This window comes from Myotis myotis, unplaced genomic scaffold (assembly GCF_014108235.1).
Source record: "Myotis myotis isolate mMyoMyo1 unplaced genomic scaffold, mMyoMyo1.p scaffold_m19_p_9, whole genome shotgun sequence".
NCBI classification, from domain to species: domain Eukaryota; kingdom Metazoa; phylum Chordata; class Mammalia; order Chiroptera; family Vespertilionidae; genus Myotis; species Myotis myotis.
This window is the reverse complement of record NW_023416401.1, coordinates 40,971,754-40,991,908: the sequence shown is the minus strand read 5'-3', so window position 1 is coordinate 40,991,908 and position 20,155 is coordinate 40,971,754.

Genomic DNA, 20,155 nt, shown 5'->3' with positions numbered 1-20,155 from the left:
ATATTTAAGGGGCTGTGCCTTTGTATAAAATAAGGCATTTTCCCATTCTTCATATGCAAATGTTAAAGGCTTAAAAGCATATCTTACATCTAGTTTCTCCAGCAAATAAAATGCGGAGTGCTACAAAGGTCCCGAAAGCGTGCACGATTTCCTAATCTACTCACCTGGACTTCATAATTAATGTTTGGGCTGAGAAGCTAAAAATAGCATACAGTGATTCATTCCACTCCAATCAGATTCCTAGTGGCAAATACCAGACGTATGTCCCTGCGTACACCTTCCTAAGAAGCACCCAGGTGACCAGAAACAGACAGACAAGGACACCAGCTCACTTCGTTAACTGTGAGCTGGGTATGCACACCACACCAGTGCTTCTGAGAACAGTGTGGACACCGCTGCAGCACACGCCTGCCTTCGGCCAACTGTCACTGGCATGAGTGACTGCATTTTGGAAAATGACAGATCCTTTTATATATCTGGAAATTAAAACATTATTTTTAGGAGCCAGAACATGGCATGGGGGGTGGGGGGAGAGGGGCAAACTGTGGCTCAGGGAGACATAACACCCATGAAATCAGCAAATCAAGGCATAAAATATTTACAGACCTACCAGTTGCCATGAAAGAACTATCTGGACAGCTCCTCCTGACCCACTTGGGCTGCCCCAGGGCCCCCCTGTCCTGCCCCAGGCCCCCATATCCTGCCCAGGTCCCCTGTCATGCACCAGGACCCCTGGCCTGCCCCCTCCAGTCCTGCCCCAGATCCCCCTGTCCTGTCCCAGACCTCCCTCTCCTGCTTCAGGACCCCCATGTCCTACCCCAGCCCCCCCTGCCTTGCCCCAGGGCCCCCATGTCCTGCCCAGGTCCCCTGTCCCGCCCCACGCCCCCATGTCCTGGGCCCCACCCCTGTCCTGCCCCAGGCCTCCATGTCCTGCCCAAGGGCCCCCCTGTCCTGCCCCAGGCCCCCCTGACTTGGAACCAGGACTTGGAGCTATTGGCAGAAGCAGCCTCGTTTTTAGCAAGTATTCACTGCAACAAGATAGATATTTGCCCAAAACATTGTTAAAACGGAAGCCAGTAAAAATATGCTTCCATAACAGCTCTGCCTCCATAATAGATAACAACCACTAGCCCGAAAACCAGTGTCTGACACTGCACTGCACATCTCCAGTGTTCAGGGTTTTCCGACCAGAGTCGGAAGCTGCTGAAGCTGCTGATACTGCTCACCATCTAGAGCAGGTCACTGCTGCTGCCCACACCACTTGCTGTGGCAGAAGGAAGGGGCCTGAGAGCGGTGTCCCTGCAGGACTCAGGGATCAGACCTGCGTCTCCTCCTGCATCAGGGGAACAGGGTGTGCAGAGGGGCCGGCACCCTGTCCGTCAGTCAGGAGCCTGGGCCTGCCCACAGCACGCTGTCCCTGAGGCTCCCAGCCCAGAGTGGGGTGGGGTATAGAGGGTTCTAGAACCAGGCCAGGTAGCTTTCTCACCACCCCGGTCCCTCACCTGCCATAGGTGTCCCCCCAATAGAACTTCTGGTGTCTCCTTCCCAGGTGACCCAATGACACAGACGGGCAGATGTGTCTTCTCACTCACCAGCCTCCCACTGGGATTCCGATACCCCTTGATGATGAGGGGGCTGTGAGCACAGTGTCCTGTCCCACAGCCTGTCCCTACGCTTCTGCAGGTAACTTGTTGACGCTCCATGAAGCTATGGCAGCTGCGACACCAGCAGCTGGCTCTCGTGATATGACCACAAACTAAAAGCACATACAGGCTTCTATATGAGGGGCTTCTAGCATTTTGATGACCGTATTTCAGTGTAACTTGTTTCCTTTCATATGTTATTTTGTGCAGAAAGCCTCACCAGACACCCAAGGACTTCCACAGCACAGCAAGGGTGAGGACACCACCCCAAAGCCACCATGCCCACATCTCACTCCCACAGAATGGCTGGCACATGGCCAAAACGTGAACGGTGGAAACAGGCTGCACAGGATGGGCAGGAAGGCGGAAAGCTGTGTCCTTTGTTCCCCTTGAGCTGGGATCCTGCTCAGGCAGAGGGTGGTCCAGGCTCATTCCCAGCTCCCAGCTCTCAGGTCTACGTCTGACACTTGCCTATCTCCACCGGGTGCTGCTTACCTCGTCCAGAACCCACCAAAGCCTCCAGACCTGTCCAGCCACTGGGATCGCGGATCATCTCTGTGCCTGCGGTCTCCTCCTCACCGTCTGTGCCCAGGTCCACAGGTGCCACAGGGAGGTCTGTGTGCTTCGGGCAGTATCTCCAGGTGACGCCTGCATGTTTGACCTGGAGTGTGCACCCCTCATAGCAGTGAGCAGGTGACTGTCACCCAGGCCTTGCAGGCGAAAGTCAGCACTTGCACTGGTTCATGGAACTAATGTGTACAGATGTTGCAGGACATAGCCACCCTGTGGAGGTTTGAGGTGCAAGCGCCCCACACACATCCCCCACACCTGGTGGACAGGTTCCACGCTACCACAGGTGTGCAGCCTGTGAAAGATTACATGAAGCTACTTCCAAATTCCAAAGAAATACTGGTGCATTTATCAGATTAGGGTCAATGTCAAGTGATAAACAATCATGAGGAGTAGATGTTCGTCTGATCCCTGAGAAGTGACTGACGTTTTCTCTAACAAAGTTGGAGAGGAGAGGAAAACCAAGCTAAAACCCAACTATTGATGACTCTTTATCATCCTCAACAGATAAAATTCTCCTGATTCCATTCAAACCAACCACCTCAACAAGCCCCATTGACCTCAAAGGACCTGCAATTATTCACATCAAATTCTACTTCCTCCCCCAGATGGTGGAGAAATTAAAGGACAACGAAGAGGCACCATATATTCTCCCCCACACCTGCAAACCCTCCTCCAAATTAGATTCCCTGTCAATGGAAAGAATTGTAAACTCATTCACTGGGTCAGATATCTATGAGGTGATTTCAAAAATGATATTTACTTAGTTCTGTTGATTGTAACCTCAATCCAGAGAAGATAACTTCTAGTCTGCACTTTCTAAAACCATGTATATGATGTCACACGGCCTAAACTGTGATGTCATGCAGCCTAAACTGTGATATCACACAGCCTAAACTGTGATGTCACACGGCCTAAACTGTGATGCTATTTTGAGGACCAATTGTAATGCCCACTGTAAAAGTTAGTTTTCCACACAATGTTATGCTCTGATTCTGACTACAGCAGTCAGAGGTCCACGGAAGCTAGACCACTTTTAGGCCAAGGAATTCTCAAGTTAATTTAGTTTAATTATGATAATTGAAAACTGCTACAGATTCTGCCCCATTAATGACGGATCCTGGTTAATTAAGGATTCTGGTTAAACTGTAACTGTTTCACCAATCACTCTGTTTATTACAAACTTCTCAAAAACCAGGCTAAGTGGGGTGAGCATAGAACACATGTATGCACCTAAATTCATAAAAGGTGCTCATGCGCACATGCGCACAGACACACACACACACACACACACACACACACACACGCACGCACGCACGCACGCACAACTGAAGGGAAGTGAAGGTGGGTGGGGTTTTAAGAATTTTGTTCACAATCGTATTAAATGCAATCACCCACCTACACATTTACAGCCCTCAGCCATTCCCCCTGACATCTGACACTGTGGCTGTGGACATGGGTCCCGACTCTCCTTGTCCTGACCCCCTCCCAGCTCCCATGCCCTTTGTTAACACTCCTCATTCATCCTAAGGTGGGAACCACTGCATTTTAAGCGTCTGCCAACTGTCTTCTGGCATCTCCCCTGACTCCACTCAGCACCACCCACTGATTGACAGTCTTCAGGTCTCCGTCTGCACTTACTCGAACACCTGCCTTGATGCCCTTCCCCATGGGAATTTGAACACATCCCCACAACACAGGGACATCGAGCTAAAACTCTGGAGTCATTCCTGGGAATACCCTGACCCTGGTCCCCTCCCAACATCACTTGGTGATGGTGTCATGTCAGTTCTAACTCCTAATTCCCCTTCATTTGGTCCTCCTCTCCATCCCTCCAGGCCTCTGTGGTCTCTCAATTACATTGTCAGGTGGCCTCCTAACTAAACTCCCCACACTGTTCTTGTCTGGATCTAATCTATTCACAGCCCCCCAAAATCAAACACCAGTCGGGCCCATAGCTCTCTCTTAGGTCCCTCAGGCCCCCAGGGTAAACCCAGGGTAGAGCTCAGTGTAGGCCTGGGTCCCCTCCTCGCTGCCCTCCTCCAGCGCACTCCCTGCCTGGAACCCAGCATCCCACCAAGGCCCGCTGCTGTCCTGAGGCCACTGCTCCTGGGTCACTTGGGCTTGGGATGTTCTCTCACTTCCACCCTCAGCATGGTGTCTCAGGCCTGTGCTGGTCTTCCCACCTCCACTGGGGCCATGCACCCGCCAGGAATCCTATGAGCCTGCTCCCTCCTACTGAGTCCAGAAGTCCACCCACGAGTCTGGAATTCCGTGTCCTCACTGTCACCACACTTGGCACATGGAGTTATTGCACGTGTGTACCTGCCTCCTTTACTGCATGCTGACCAGACAGTGACCTCTGAACCATGGGGGCCTTGTGCTTCTAATCACCACTTCATGCCTGAAACACAGTAGGTGTTCTATGAAGGTTTTATGAGAGAATGAATGAATGAACAATGGATGGATGGATGGATGGATGGATGGACGGAGGGACGGGTACAGGGACAGCTCAGCAAGGTCCACCAGGAGGAACAATGTCCAAACTACCGCTCCCTAACATCTGCAGACTCGGGAAGGAAGGAGGTGGAGAAAATCCTGGATCTGCTTGCATCTAAAATGACTCACTTCCAGGAGCTGACTGAGATCACACTTTCTCAATGGGGCAGAATCTGTGCTCAAAATAGATACTTGGTAGAACTGTAAGGAGAGGAAGTTGGCTTGTCCAGAGTATGAGTTTTATAGGTTGGGAAATTCTGCCAATGGTGCACCAGCAGGTGGGTGACCACCTGCACTCTCACTGGCTGCAGCGAATAGCAGGTTGAGACAGAGGGGGACAGATTTTGTCCGGAATCTCCCTGAGGTGGACAAGGAGAACATGGTTGAGGGGCCTGAGGCAGGGCACTGAGGGGAAGGTGGTCTGTCATGGCCCAGTTCCCATAACTGTCCCAGGCCTGAGCCTGGTCACGTCCCCTGGTCCTTGACTCATGTTCATTCAGAAGTGGGAGAAGGAATAAGTCATGAGCCTCCAATCAGTGGCTCTACTGTGAAGAGGCCCCTGGTCACCTGGAAGGAAGCTCCAGGATGTACCTTCAGGAGAGTTTATGCCAAACCTACCACCTTCCCGGGCCCAAAGCCTCCTATCCACCCAGTGCAGCCTGGACCAGGCCTGGGAGAGCCAGGGGGAACCAACATTGACATCAATGCAGTAGATGTAACCCTGCCGTGGACAGCCGGGCAGTAGCACCAGAGGGGCGAGATTCCAGGGCTGGAAGGCCCCCACCACCAGGACTGCACAGCCTCCTGCACGTTGTCACTAGGACCAGAGGCAGGAATCGGCAGGGCTGTGGCCTCAGTGCCTGTCACGGCTGGAACTTACCTGTTCCCCCAAAGGTCTGCTCCATCACTTCCCACAGTGCATGAGAAATAATGAGCAAATTGTTGTGAATAATTAACAGCATTCAGCAAAACAACACTCCTGTCATCCGTTGCATCATTGGAGAAGAGAATGAAATGACCTGGTGTTTTGCTTTAGGTGGTAGTCGTGGAACTTGAGCTGATAACTCAAAGATTGCGGAATACGATGCCATTTTAAGGCACTCTAGCACAACTTTCTTACAGACATAAGCTACAGACCTCACCTGGCTCATTGGGCTCATTGTTATTGTTAATTCCACTCTGTTCTTGAAAAAAGTGCGTGGATTTTGCTGAAGTAACTATTCACATAATCCCTTCTCCAAAACGCAGGCTCTCACTGCAGACACTGCTGGGAAAGGGTCCCTGATTCCCGATGTGCCATATGCAGGGACTCGGAGAAGGAGCCCTTTCACCCCCACAGGGAATTGGCCACTTGGAAAGTGTGATTTACAGGCATCTTGTCAAATGGTGGCCACCAGGGAGTCAGTCTCCTAAAAACAATGGTGGTTTGAAGAATATTTTCACCTTAGTTATATAGAGATGGAGATGGAAATGGACCAGATGGAGACAGAGAGGAAGATGGAAATGGATATAGAGATGGAGATGGAGACAAATTTAGGGGGGGGGAGAGGAAGGTAGAGAGAGGAGGATATAGACATGTGTATGGGTTGTCGAGCCACATTTCTGCTAAATGTCTACATGCAAAACCTTTTTCTTCATTCACGTGTGAATACCAAAGGAACAGCGCCTGCTCACCAAAAGTCTCAGAGAATGATCTAATGCAATTCAAAGGAACAAGCAAAGAATCGTTAAGAGTCGCACCTGCCGCAGTGAGTTATTGGCTCCTAACCGTCTCTGCCCAGCGCGTCTCCGATCCCCCTTATTTACCCTTAAGGCACTCAGCAGCTGCTGAATGGTGTCTGTGGCAGTTTGGTGGAAACAATAATAATACATTATAAATCAATGAAAATGAAGTTTTTGCTGTGATAATCTGATATAGATTTGCTAACATTTGTATGAAATTCAATTCTGTTTGATTGCATCAGCATATGTTTCATTTCTTCCAGCACTATTGATTTTGAAGGTTCTTATCCATATGTCTAAATTATTTCTATTACATCTTTGTATTACTGTTTAGAAATAACCTGGGTAAACTGAAACCATTTACTCCATTTTCAGTTTTGTTTTGTTTTGTTTTTACCCTCTTGCTCATCCTAGGTAAATGTTCAGGTCTATATTTTCAATGAAAACAAATACCTTTTTTTTTTTTTTTTTTTTTTTTTTTTTTTTTTTTACAAAAGTCTTCCTTCCTTTGCCCATAGTCAATGCTCAGCTATAATTGTAAAGTGCTTATTTCTATTTCAACATTTATTGGCATCATTGTTAATATTCTCATTGTTATTTTCTGAGAACATCTGTCTGTCATGAGGGGTCACATTTTCAAAGAGCACGTTAATGGTCCCCGAATCCACAGCTATGTATTAATCTTCTTGGGGGGAAAAATGTATGATTGTACATCTTACTCAGGGCCAATTAATAAGTGAAAACACTGAATTTCCATCACTAGAGTCAAAAAGAAAAGGAAACGAAGGGGGAAAGTTGTATCTGTATGGCTCTTTGACGTTTTCAAAACTCCTTTGCACACTTCAGTCCTCTGACAACACCTTTCCAACAGGTGGAGCAGCATGCTGTGCTCATCAGGTAGAAAAGAGGAGGGCAGTTGTGGCTGGAATTGGACTAGAACTCACCTGTGATTCCTGCCCAGGGGATTCTTCATTTCAGCTCACAGACCTCACTTTCTCCATTCAGTCTCCAGTGACTCACCCAACAGGCTGAGAGTTTGCAGGACAGGGAAGAAATAATATGTTCACGTAAGGAGGCTTTTCTGCTTTTAAAAAATGTATTTCTAAATAATTGCACCAGGAAGGTAGCCCACCTTAAAACATTTCTGAGTCTCCAGTTTTCTGAAGGTTACATAATGACTTGCCCAAATAGTGGCACTTTTCGCTCAAACTTAACCTATCTTTTACAAGGCCACCCATATATTATAATAAAGCAATTTATTTAAACTGTAACAATAGCCTTTTAAAGTCATGAGAATAAATCACAATATGATAAATAATACATCCACATCCCCCAGAAGTGCAGGAGCAGGAGGACCTCCTCCACCTTTGGAGATGATCCCATCAGTTCCCTTTGAGTGTGAGACAAAGTCAGTGCGTGCATCCCAAGTCACCTCCAAGCCCCTGCTGTCTTCTCTGAGACACAACCCACTAGTACTAGTAAATGAGGCCAGGCACACGGTCATTTTCCAAAGTCCCTTTGCTTTTCTATTGTGACATCACTTTCAGCCATGGCCTCTAGTTTTTAAATTAAAAATAAAAGCACAATCCTAACAGTCAGCTTGTGTTCTGTGCCTCTGCTGGGGAGAAACCCATCTCAGGGCCCCGCCTGGATGAGAAAAGCTGGACAAATGGACAGAGGGCTGCATGATGGAGCTGGAGCAGGAGGAACCAAGAGGCCGAGGGTCCAACCACCACACGCAATTCAGCAGAAACAATGCAGGACAGATGGTCGTCTCTGCTGTCATCACATGTCTCCGGGGACAGAGTCCACCAGCACCCTCGAAGTGTGTTTTGGGGTTAAATGAACCATTTTCACGTGGGCTGCTTGGATCCATGAAACTAAGCTGAAAGTGTTCAGAAAGTAAATATCTAGTAAATATTTGCTGAGAAAGTTGCCCCTTCTGCCCATCGTATTAAGGATTTTCAATAGAACTGGGGACGGGGCCACTGGCCTTTATTTCATTGGATGATAAGGCATCAATCTCTTTGCAAAATAAATTGATAGCATTGGCAAACAACATTTTTAAACTCTTACATTTACTTCATTTAAAGGAAACTTTAATCAAATGAGGCCTGTGTACATACCTACACATACACCTTCTGTGAGAACTCACAGGAATTACTTGGGCACTAACAGATCCCTTTCATTGATTTTACTAGTAACTGGGGAAACAGAGCTTTAAAATTAAAGAAATGTTTTGTTTTGTTTTGTTTTATAAAAGCATCACTTTTTAGCTTTTTGGCTAAGATCAAGTGTAAAAACACCCAAAAGCAACAAGTTACATCATCAGGTTTAAAGGTTCAGATGTTTTTTAAAACAATGCCTGTGACATCTATCTATATTTGGTAGTCAACTGTGGCCCTTATTTTTTAACATTAGTCCTAGTTTAAGGTTTAATTTATACCACTTCTGATTCAACTTTGTAGCTTACCAGAACCATTTTTTAAGCGAATTTTACATTAGAATTTCACAAATCATGCTTACACTCCATTCCTCTCCATTCGCTGATTCATTGATGCAACAAATACTTCCCTGTCACCTGCCCTGGGACGGTCACCCTGCAACACCTACTGTGACATTGTGCACATGTGGTACCACCGCAGTCCTCTCTCCACGCGTATGGACACCGAGGCACAAAAAAGTGAGGCATGCCGACAGCCAAAGACCTGAACATGTAGAGCTGGGAAATGAGCAACTTCTAAATGGCTCCCCAAAGACTGTGTGTATGTGCGAATGCATGGGCATGGGCATGTGTGTGCACCTGCATGTGTGTGTGTGTGTGTGTGTGTGCGTGCGTGTGCATCCACTAGTAGTGCACAAATACTACTCCCTGGTGTAATATACATTTCATAGCCTAAAATTAAACCTAGTGCTTGGGTGGCACATGCATTGAACGGGCGTGTGGGCAGCACCTCATCCAGGGTGTGTAGTGCCGGGCTGCAGTCTTCTGCCCTGGGATGGCTCCAGGTGAGCCCACCTCCCAAGGGGGTGCAGCCATGGAAAGTGCCAGGCTGCAACCTACACACCCCAGGGAGCATCCCGTGTCCTCTTACAGGGAGAGCTGGGCTTGGTCAGGCCTTGGGTTCTTGCGAGATGGCCTTTGCTCTGTGGTCCAGCATTTAGGGGGGGAGGGGCGGGAGGCATTCTTTTGTTCATTTCAGAAAAATAATAAGACAAAGGCCTTGACTCCCTGCTCTTTGCTGGGACTGTTGCGCGGTGTGTGAACTTTAAGGAATGTGCTGATGGGTCACCTACACCAAAGACACTTTTTCCTCAACCTCGGCGTTTTTTCCGTTTCTCACATGCACTTCCTCACTTTCTTTGCTGCCTCTCTCTCCTTTTTCAATCTTTCTCATCTGGCCCTTCCATTGTTATTCACCCCGTTTATTGCTTCAAGCAACCCTGACACACCAGACGTCATCTGAAACCACAAACGACAGGAAGCAATAAGCCCAGAGAAGCAGCAATCTGAGGAAAGTTCTTCATTCACTCTTGCTCCTAACTCTCTGTCTTCTTATCCTACATAGAAAATAAAAAAATCAATACCGCCGCACAGGGCTTGATAAAAGTGCCTGCCGAGTACAGCAGGCACGCTGGATATAGTAAATTAAAGTGATCAAAATTTTCCAGCCGACTCTGCCTGGGCCCTACGTAAACTAACAGCCCTGTCTGCCGGGTGTCCGTCAACTGAAGCTTTATTTTATCGGGGCCTCTGATTATCTGGGGAATGAACACATACCTGCCTGCTCTGGAACTCTCTATACCTGGGTGTGAATATGTGTGCCTGGGAGGTCACATAGGGCTGAGACGGGCCAGGTGCGGGTATTCACAAGGGGGCAGACTTCACACCCGGATGCAGGCTGTGGGGTGCACGGGGAACATTTGGATAGGGCACATGGGTGTGCAAGCACATAACTGTGGGAGAGCAGAGTGGCACTCGGTGTGGTGGGTGGGCTGTGGAAACGGGGTGTGGAATGGAAGATGTGGGCTCGCCAGTACCCCAGCTCTGCCCCCATCAGCCGTGCAGCCTTAGACAAAGGGCATGATCTCAGGGAGCTTAACTGTCTTGTCTGCAAAATAACAAGAGCAACAGAAATAGTAATATCAAAGGACAGTATTGCAGACCTTAGGTTATTTTTGCAAGAATTTTAAAAACAATGCATATAAAATGCCTGGAACACCACAGGTGCTCACAAATGTTGGTTTTCTTCCTCTCTGTGCCAAGGCAAACACACCCACATGCACACAAGCACATGCATATATACACATAGCACATGTAGACATGCATATACACATGCACACATAATACACCCACATACACAGATACATGCACCCCAACAAACCATGTGTTCTTCTCACTAAAAGACAATTTTCCACCTAGGTAGACAGATAAACATTCAGTGGACATATTCCCAATAGACCAAATTATGAAAAAGTATCGATTGCATAGCATCTCTTTACATACAATTCACCAACACAGAAATAAGCATTCCATTGAGCTTGGAGTACAATCCCTATTAACCTGACTGAGCCCACCGGGTGCCCCAGTGAGAGACGGAATGTCTGTGTTATCCGCGAAGACAGCTGAGACATCGCTGGCATTGCCACCATTAGCCCAACTCTCCCATCAAAACTCGTGACCCTTGTTAAGCAACTGACATCCGTTCAACGTTGCAAATGAACTAATGGTTTCCATCGACCATCAGAGAAATGAAGGAGGAATCAGAGAGCAAATGAGCACGCCCCAGCCAGCCGCAGAAATGATGGGACGGCGGCCGGCAGCGCAGAGGACAGGTGCAGCTAATGGGGTAAATTCCACCTGTGAATGTACATGCACGTTTTCAGGCCCTGGCTGCGGCCCCAGTGCCTCACATGAAAGGACTGAGTTTGGATATGCCATTCGCCCCACCTTAGCGGCCCCTCATGCCATTAGGCTCTGTGCTGGGATTTGGCCTGGTGTGCCCAACATCTGTGGGAATCATGATGGGCTCCAGCACTGGTGGCCCATCCCAGGGAGGCAGCCAAGGACCAGAGAAGGTGGCAGGGTCCTGGGGCCAGGAGCTCGGTGCTTGTCTGGCTCCGCCTCCCTCAACAGCCACTCCTGGTCACTAGGGACCCTCCCAGTCTATCTTCCCATGTGAACTTGGTAGCGAAGCTCGCCTTTCGGTATTACTGGGGTTAACGTGAACCTACGCAGCAGGCCCGGCATAGAGTCCAGGTTCAGTGACTGGTAGCAGCCCTGCTGCAAAATCTGAAACCTCTCACTGTTCTCTGACCCAATGCGCCCGGAGCCAGTCGCTGAGGCCGGGCAGGAGCCGCAGGCATGTGGGAACACAAGCAGAGACAATGAATTTTCCAAACGTGTCCATCCCAAGGAGCACACCTGGGGCCAAACGCACATGCGCATGTGGAGGAATGAATGGGCCGGTGGGGACCCAGGGGCCAGCAAAGGCTTTGATGGCAGCTCTGTCCCATGGGTAACGGGTGACCTTCAGAAAATAAACATCGTGGAAAGGCTCCAACGGGCATCAAAACAGATGAAGAGGGTGAAACCCCTGTGGCCATCAGGGCCCAGCCTCACAACTGTGAGCCTCACGGTCGGCTGTGCAGTGTGTCCTCCTCCTCCCCCTCCCCCCATCTCTGACTCCAGCCTGAGTGTCGGCACGAACCGCCTCAAAGGTTCGATTTCCTATCTCAGATCCTGGGCTTCGGCAGAGAAACCCACACACAGACACGCTCTCGGCAACGCGGCCTCCGGACCAGAAACCATGCCCTGCGTTCCCAGATGAAGACAGATCGAGGCGCTCCCTCCGCACTCGGGCCTGTCTGGAAGGCTTGACGGGCCCTTCGGTCTTATTAGCCGTCTCTCCAGCTGCAATCTCCTTTCTCGCCTCTTTTTAAAGAAAAAAAAAAAAAATTCTCCCTGGACACATTGAAGGCTCAAGTCAAACTCCCCTAATTTTCCCTTGACCACTTTTTATTCCCGTCTTCATCCTCTCCCTCCACACAGTCCGGGACCCGCCATGTGGTTTCAGAGCACGTCACAAGCTTGTCCACACAATATCTGCCAGGCCAAGGACACAAGCAAATCCAGAAAACACTTAGGTGAAAAATTCCCACGCTTGCATTTTTAACAGACTGGCGATCACGTGTCCTGAAAGGCCCTTCTGAGGGTCATCCTTCCATGCCTGGAAACGCGTCACCCATGAGCGGATCCCTGGTCACAGGTTCAGGCGCTATGTTCAGGTGAGGGTGGTGCTTGTTGTGGCTTCACTGCCCCGAACCCCTTAAGACATAAATATCTATGTTTATCTGATTATTTTCTTAGGATAAAGTCCAAGAGGTGGGGTATTAGGTAAAAGTTGGGGTGTTTTTCGCCTTTGATGCCATTTGGTTCTAATAAGTGAAAGCTGGTCATTTCCCTGACTCCTCGGTGACCCAGCTTTTCTCGGTGCCTGTGAAGCCTGGTGTGAGAGCTGTTCCCTCAGGGACCCGTCTGGGGACAGCTTTCTGCCTGGAACTCTGCCAGCTCTCTGTGAACCCACACTTTCCCTCGTGACTCCCCACCAGGCACAGGCCCATGAACTTCTGGCCTCAGGAAATCTAATTCGTTGTCACTCCCCATGGCCACTGACCACAACATAGGGTCCCTCAGTTCCCCAGATGAGAGCCAACGATCAGAAACAGCCTGGACACACAGCAAGCTACCCCGTCTCTGCAGGGCTGAGAAAGCCCCTGAGCACTTTTGCTCATGTCCATTTGTTCATTGGGCACCTCTTTGTTGAATCTGCACCCCCAACACCAGCCACAGCCTGGAGAGACTGTCCCAGGCTAAGGAGCTCAGGCACAGTCTCAACCTCCCAGCCCCATTTTGCCAAAATCCTCAACTAACATCCTGATGCAAGAAGCTGGTGCTTCGCCCCAGCTGGTTTGGCTCAGTGGCCAGAGTGTTGGCCTGCCCTGAAGGGTCCCAGGTTCGATTCCAGTCAAGGGCACGTGCCCAGGTTGTTGGCTTGATTCCCAGTGGGGGGCGTGCAGGAGGCAACGATCAATGATTCTCATCATTGATCTCTCTCTCTCTCTCTCTCTCTCCCTCTCCCTTCCTCTCTGAAATCAATAAAAATATATTTTTAAAGAAACCAGTGCTTGGCTGTCACAGAGACCCCAGGTTGTAACTTCTGGTGACCCCAAGTGCCTTGATGTACCCTCTTTCTCCAACACAACAGCCTATTGAAGTGGTTATCACAGACGCCACTAAGCATCCCTCACAGGGACCTCACTTGACTTTGATTGGCACCAAGTTCAACGAAAAAACCACAGGTAACAGGAAACACGGGAAAGAGGAAAGCCAGCCCCAGACAAGGAGCGGGCTTCCCTGGGACCCACCGAGGTCGCCTGCGGGACACCACCTGCCAACGCAGGTTCACTGGGTGGGAGGTCTGTACGACAGAAGATCCAGCTTACAGGCTCACGTCACTCTCCCTGTGAGGGGACAGGGAACAGCGGATGGAACGCAAGCAGAGGACAGAGAGGAAAGGCCCGGTGAGGGAACTGGCTTCAGATAAAAATGTGAACAGCCCACTGGGTCCTCCCCACAGACACGTTCTCGCGTCCTACATTCTCTCCGTCTTCCCTGCTTGTCTCTGAGCTTCGTCAGGGGCTGCAACATCTAGAAAAACCTTCTCCTTGATGAAAAGTGGGTGCCAGGGGGGAGGGGTCAGAGTTGTGAACAGGATGTAGGAACCGGGTGGTCCCTCCAGGGGTTTGAAAGGAAAACCTCTATTTGTCTCTGCAGAGAGTCCATCCTAACAGCCCGTGTCACTCAGCCACCAATGGACGTGTGGGAAATGAAAAGTGTGACTGAACTCAACATGGGTCCCCCAATGCCAGAATTATTTTTAAATGCTTCCTCGTCAAGAGAAAACCTTCCTCCAAAACCACATGAATGAAGACTAGGGAAGTGATGGTCTCCTTAGACACGCCCCTTTGAAATTCCTGATTTGGCTTAGCAGCGAAGAGCCCGGTCCACACTGCCAGGAGCTCCCTGGACTTCATTCCGAGTCTGATCCACATGCTCCGGGTGGCTCTGTGCTGCCTGCTCCGAGCTGGCAGCTTCCCAGCAGGGACACCGGCGACTTTCTCCTGGTTCAATCCGTTTCACCCTCTTGTCTGATATTTTCAAGGGTTTTTAATCACAATGCTAGCGGACTGATCAGTGACAGATATGAGCAACAACTTTTGCATGCTAAGGGTGCCGGATTTTTTATCTGAGATAATATTTCTCCCTTAAAAAGCCTCTGCACGGCTATGTATTAATTAAAATCTAAATACTAAATATTGATTGATGCGTTATCAGGCCATAGCAGTTGGGCCCTGCCACATTGATTTTTTGCTGTGATTTATTATCATATTTAAGAAAAATCATTTTGTGTGATTATACGAGGAAATAGACTTTAGTGGGGGTTTAATTCTTTTGTATCACTTTTGTTGTGTGGCGGTCAGGCCAATTCCTCAACTGTGGCTCAGATGGCCGATAGCCTTCCCGCGCCTCTCCGAGGCCGCTGCCACTAATGCGTTAAGCCTGCTTGGTCTTGTCGTTAGGAATAATGGACGTTAGACCTTCCTCCTTAATCACACTGAGATTACAGACGGACGAACCCAAGTTCTTAAAATTATCTAGTTATTAACAAGTATTTCTTTTCATCACATTAATAACATTGTTGTGAGGATTTTTTTTTTAACGACTAGAATTGAAGCAAAGCCCAGAACAGTGTCCCCAGGGACCTGAAGGGTGAGCATTTGTCATTAATCTCTTGTCTTGGTGAAAAGGACACGGCTGCAGTCACACCTCGCCATGGACAGACAGAAATGCATGTCTGTGTGGAACAAGGCCAGCACGGGCGTTAGAGGTGGCACCTGCATGTACCTAAACAACTTGTATGCGAATATTAGTCTCCAAACAGTGAGGGCACCCGCACAAAACTGACCATGTGAAAATACTGGCAATTCAAATTCCAGATTAAAGCAGTAATAGAAACGTAATCATCAGAGCCATCTGAATTATTAAGTCTAAATACTCCTTGCATTTTGTTTTCTTCTCATTCATTTTCTATATTTGTCTTGAGAGAGTAAAATTACTTTTGTATGAGTTGGATGCCAGAATTATTCATTGTTCTCCCTGTTGACCATTTCTTTCCAACATAGGAAGAGAAATGAAAGAAAACAAATGTATTGTCTCTAACTTCATACTGTATCTATGAGTTTTTGTTATATCCAATAATCCTTAAATGTTTGGAATTTCCTCAATGAAACCTCCTTCCTACTCAGCACGAACTTCAGTTCATGGCCTCCCCCTCTGCAAATCCTGTTTCCCACCAAACTCCTCGGTACCTCCTCAGGTCCGGGGTGGGCAGACAGGGTACAGACCCGAGGGTGGTCATAAGGAGTGTGTATTTATGGATGCCCCAAAGCAAACGAATTCTGGATCCAGTCTCTTATATCAGAAAGAGAACAGACCCTGAAGCTAAATTTGCGGAAATTATTTTATAGGAAAAACACTAAACTCGGTACCACCTATAAAAACCCTGCCTCTCTCCCTTGCCCTCTGAGGTTGAATTATGGAACCAAACACTACCGACTTCAGCCGCCATCATTCTCTCAGCTGCACATGGCGAACAAAGGCAGGTGCGCAGGGGGCAGGTGCGCAGGGTGAGGGCAGGGATGGACCGTCTCATCATCAATGGGCTTGCCATCACTTGCCCCTTGGCAGGCTTGCACCTGCCGCTCCAAATGCTTTTGCTAAGCAATAACCCGGGAAAGCAGCTTCATCCACCACAGCGTCCCTCCCCCTCAAACACAGCACCTTCCAAAGGAGACATGCTTGCCAGTCCTTAACACTAAAAACACGCCTTTGCCTTGGTCCTGGTATTTAAGAAAATCCCATTCTCGAAGTTCCCACGTTAGTGCAGTGAAAAATACGCCCTGCTTTCTCCCTAAATGTTCTCGCGTGGTATCAAGCCCTCCTGGGAAGCCAGGGCAAATGTCTGAGTCTGAGTCGTCCGCCGTCTGTCGGTATGAGCTGACCTCGCCAGAGAGCGGTCTAGGCCTGGGACTCAGAGCGCAGGACAGTAGGGACCCGGAGGAAGGCTCCTGGTGGGTATTTGCAACCAGCCCAGGGACAGCCAGAAGGAAGCAGTGCCTTCGCCTGCCCCTGGCGGTCAGGGCACCTCGGGCCAGCACCAACTGGAGCAGGGACAGAAACCCCTCCGGGTCTTTCAGAATCATGGGCCTTGCCCTCGACATCTCGGGAGTCTGCGTCGAGTGACTTGGCATATAATGATCAACCCACCATATTCATAACATGATGTAATATAGTCACATCAATTGCATGCAGTTAACCATGGCTGTGAACTAGCCATGGGCATAGTCAACTGTGCACAAATGAGAGTTTCCTTAAACGTCACTCCCGCAAGGCTTGCACAGGGTCTTCGTGCTGAAAAGCCTCGAGCTTGCACCTGCCCCTCCAAATGCCCTCATTCGATGCCTGAAGGAAGAAGGTCCGGGTGATGCCACCAGATGGGGAGCCCCAGGCAGACCCTCGGCTACCAGGGGTCCGGAGTGGGACCAGTGGGGCCAGCCTGGCATGGGCCCCTCAGGACGCTGGCTCTGCCAGCCTGCAGCCTGGTCTCCGCCTCTCACTCCAGATCTGCCCGGGAATTCTCGCCTGCAGAGATGAGCCCTGGGAGGAAACCCTAGGGCTGGGCAAGGACTCCAGCAGCCCTGATGACCCCACCCCTGGAAGACCAGCGTTCTTCTCAAAGATGGCTTCCTTCTGAATGATGCACAAACTGACAAAAATGGAAAGTTTTAGAAACATGTCACATGAGAACAAACTGTAGGGTTTTCAAATGTCTCTGACCACAGCTTTCTCATCAGGTGACATCTTGTGTCAAGTGTGGCCTTGCACAGCAATCCCTTTTTGATAAAACCAACAGTGATGCATTCACTCTGTCAGTCACCTCACAATCACCAAGACGAAATGCTTGATCTCGAAAGAACGTCGCATGTAGAAGAAATCAGGTTTGTTTGATTATCCGCATATAAACAAATACTTTGTGTTCAAACCACGCAGCTGCCCATTCTTGGTACCCATATCCGTGGGGTTCCGAGGGGCAGGAGGCCAGGGCGGCTTCCAAGGGTGTCACAAACACTGGAAAAACTACTTGTGTTTAAATATTACTCAGGGCAACCAAATTGTTCAGGATGTACTTCACAGAAAGCAAAGTTCTCCTATGAATAAACAGCATCTTCCTTTCAGAATATTAATAAGCCCCCCCCCCTCCAAAGAAAGCATGCTGTGCACGTATGTGAAGAGGAGTCCAGCCTCGCTGACTCAGCTGTCAGATGGGCTTTATGATGTGCCCTGCGGACACTGTCCCAGCCACGCAGCTTCACTGTCCCAAGGGCAGAGGACGCAGGCCCCGTGCCTGCGGCTCTGTCCTCCTGCAGTCAGTCCTCTCCTCAGCCAGAAGAAACCTCCAGAAGTCATCGTGCCTCAGTGCACCCCCCAAAACCCCTGACTGCAGCCTTTCCGAGGATTCTCCCAGAGACAGGCATGTTCAAGAGCTAAGGGCACGGCTGGTGTCACTCAGGACAGGTGGACAGGCCAGCAGACAGAACAGGGGCAGGCCAGCAGTCAGGACAGGCAGATAAGCCAGCAGGCAGGATAGACGGACAGTCCATGAGAGGGAGACAGGCCAGCGGCCACAACAATGCTCTCGCTGGCTCCTCTAGGTGGGATGAATCAGTCATCCCAGCTCACCTTGAAACTGCTTATGGAGACAGTTGATTAGCATCGACTCCCTAAAAGTAATAAATGCATGGCCACTGAGAGCTGCTGTGGTCCAAGCACAGGATCAACTACGGTGGCTTCAGGAAATGCACTGGCTGGTGCCCAGCACAAGCACACCTCATATCTGGTGGGATTTTGTAAAAACTACAATGTGATATTATTGCAATTCTCCTGGAAATTGGTGCATTGTCACAAAATAATAGCAGTCAAATTATCTCCCTGCATTGATATGACCAAAACGTGTTGGCCATGGAATGTGAGTAGTAGTATGTTTGTGTTTACCATGACTTTGTACAGCCCAGGCTCCACGTGACTGTTGGAAAACAAGTCCAACTAATTCAATATGAGTTATAACGACAGTCCTCAGCAAGAAACAAGGATTTTGAACCGTGTGTTCACCTGGCCTCATATGGGTGTAGTTAGCACAGTGAGCAGGTGACATCGTAGATGACCCGCAGAGAAACCCACCACAGGGCCTGGGAACTGGAGGGAGCAACACTGATTTTTAGAGCAATCGCCCAAATATGCCAATTTTTTTTGAGAGCTCAGTTCTTAAACACAAGCATGCAAACATCCAAAAAATGCCTATATATTGTGCAATTTATATTCTATACATTTTATATTACACATTCCATATTGAAGTTTTCCAGCCAAAATCTGATTTTTAAAAAAAGGAAACAGTACAAGCAAAATGAAAGAACAAATAAAGCTAATAAGGCAGAAAATTCAAGCAAAGCAATTTTGATTTTTGATTTTTTAAATAAATATAAGTATGTGACTTTATCAACTTAACTTTATACATGTAGGCATAGTCTAATATTTCGAAAATATATGGTGTTACTTTTGAAAGCAAGGGTTGGGATTAAAGTATATTGGGGTATAAGTCAATTAGCAATTCTTCATTTATCTGCCTCATCTAGCATCTTCCCTTGTGTAAAAGACTAATTACTTGCCTTTCAAAAGTTCAAAGTCTAAAAAAATCGACCAAAAAGTGAATACAAGGGTCTACACCCTGCAGAAAATATTAGCATTTGAAATTTTCTTTTCATAACATCATACGAAATTGGCCTCATTTAATAAAGGAATATATCAGCACTACAAAAGAAAAGTGGTTAAACCAACTAGAAAAAAATTTGATAAGTTAGATGCCACATAAAAGACCTAAGGAGTAATTGTATTTCCCTGTCATTGCATTTTCACTCATTCTTACGTGCATGTGTTGAGTGCTGCTCATATCCTCTCCTAGCCCTCTCCTGGCCCCCCACCCCCATCCTGACACGCAAACAAGCCTTTAGTTCTGCTCTTGCTCTGTCCCCACAAATGGGATGACATTGCTTTTACCAGGTACTTCTGAATTTACCTTGGTCTGTTGCCTTAGTTCTATGCATGTGGCCTTCAAATGGTTAGTCATCTCCTATATGCTATTTAATAACTTGGGAACTTATTTCAAATGCTGTGGGAGTTACCTCCTAAGATTTAAAACAGTTTTGTTGATAATATTAAATGAAAGTGTTGTATGTAGACTCTTAATTTTTTAAAATCATATTGTTCGGTACAGCTGTTTATGCAAAACAGTGTGGCGATTCCTCAAACAAATTAAAAATAGAACTATCATATGATCCACAAATCCCACCTCTGGGTATTTATCTGAAGGAAATGAAATCAGGATCACGAAGTGATATCGGCATCCCCATGTTTGTTGCATCATTATCCACAATAGTCAAGACACAGAAACAACCTACGTGTCCACTGATGGATGAATGAATAAAGAAAATGTGGTAGGTCTATATATATAAAAGCCTAAGCTACCATTACAACAGAATGACCA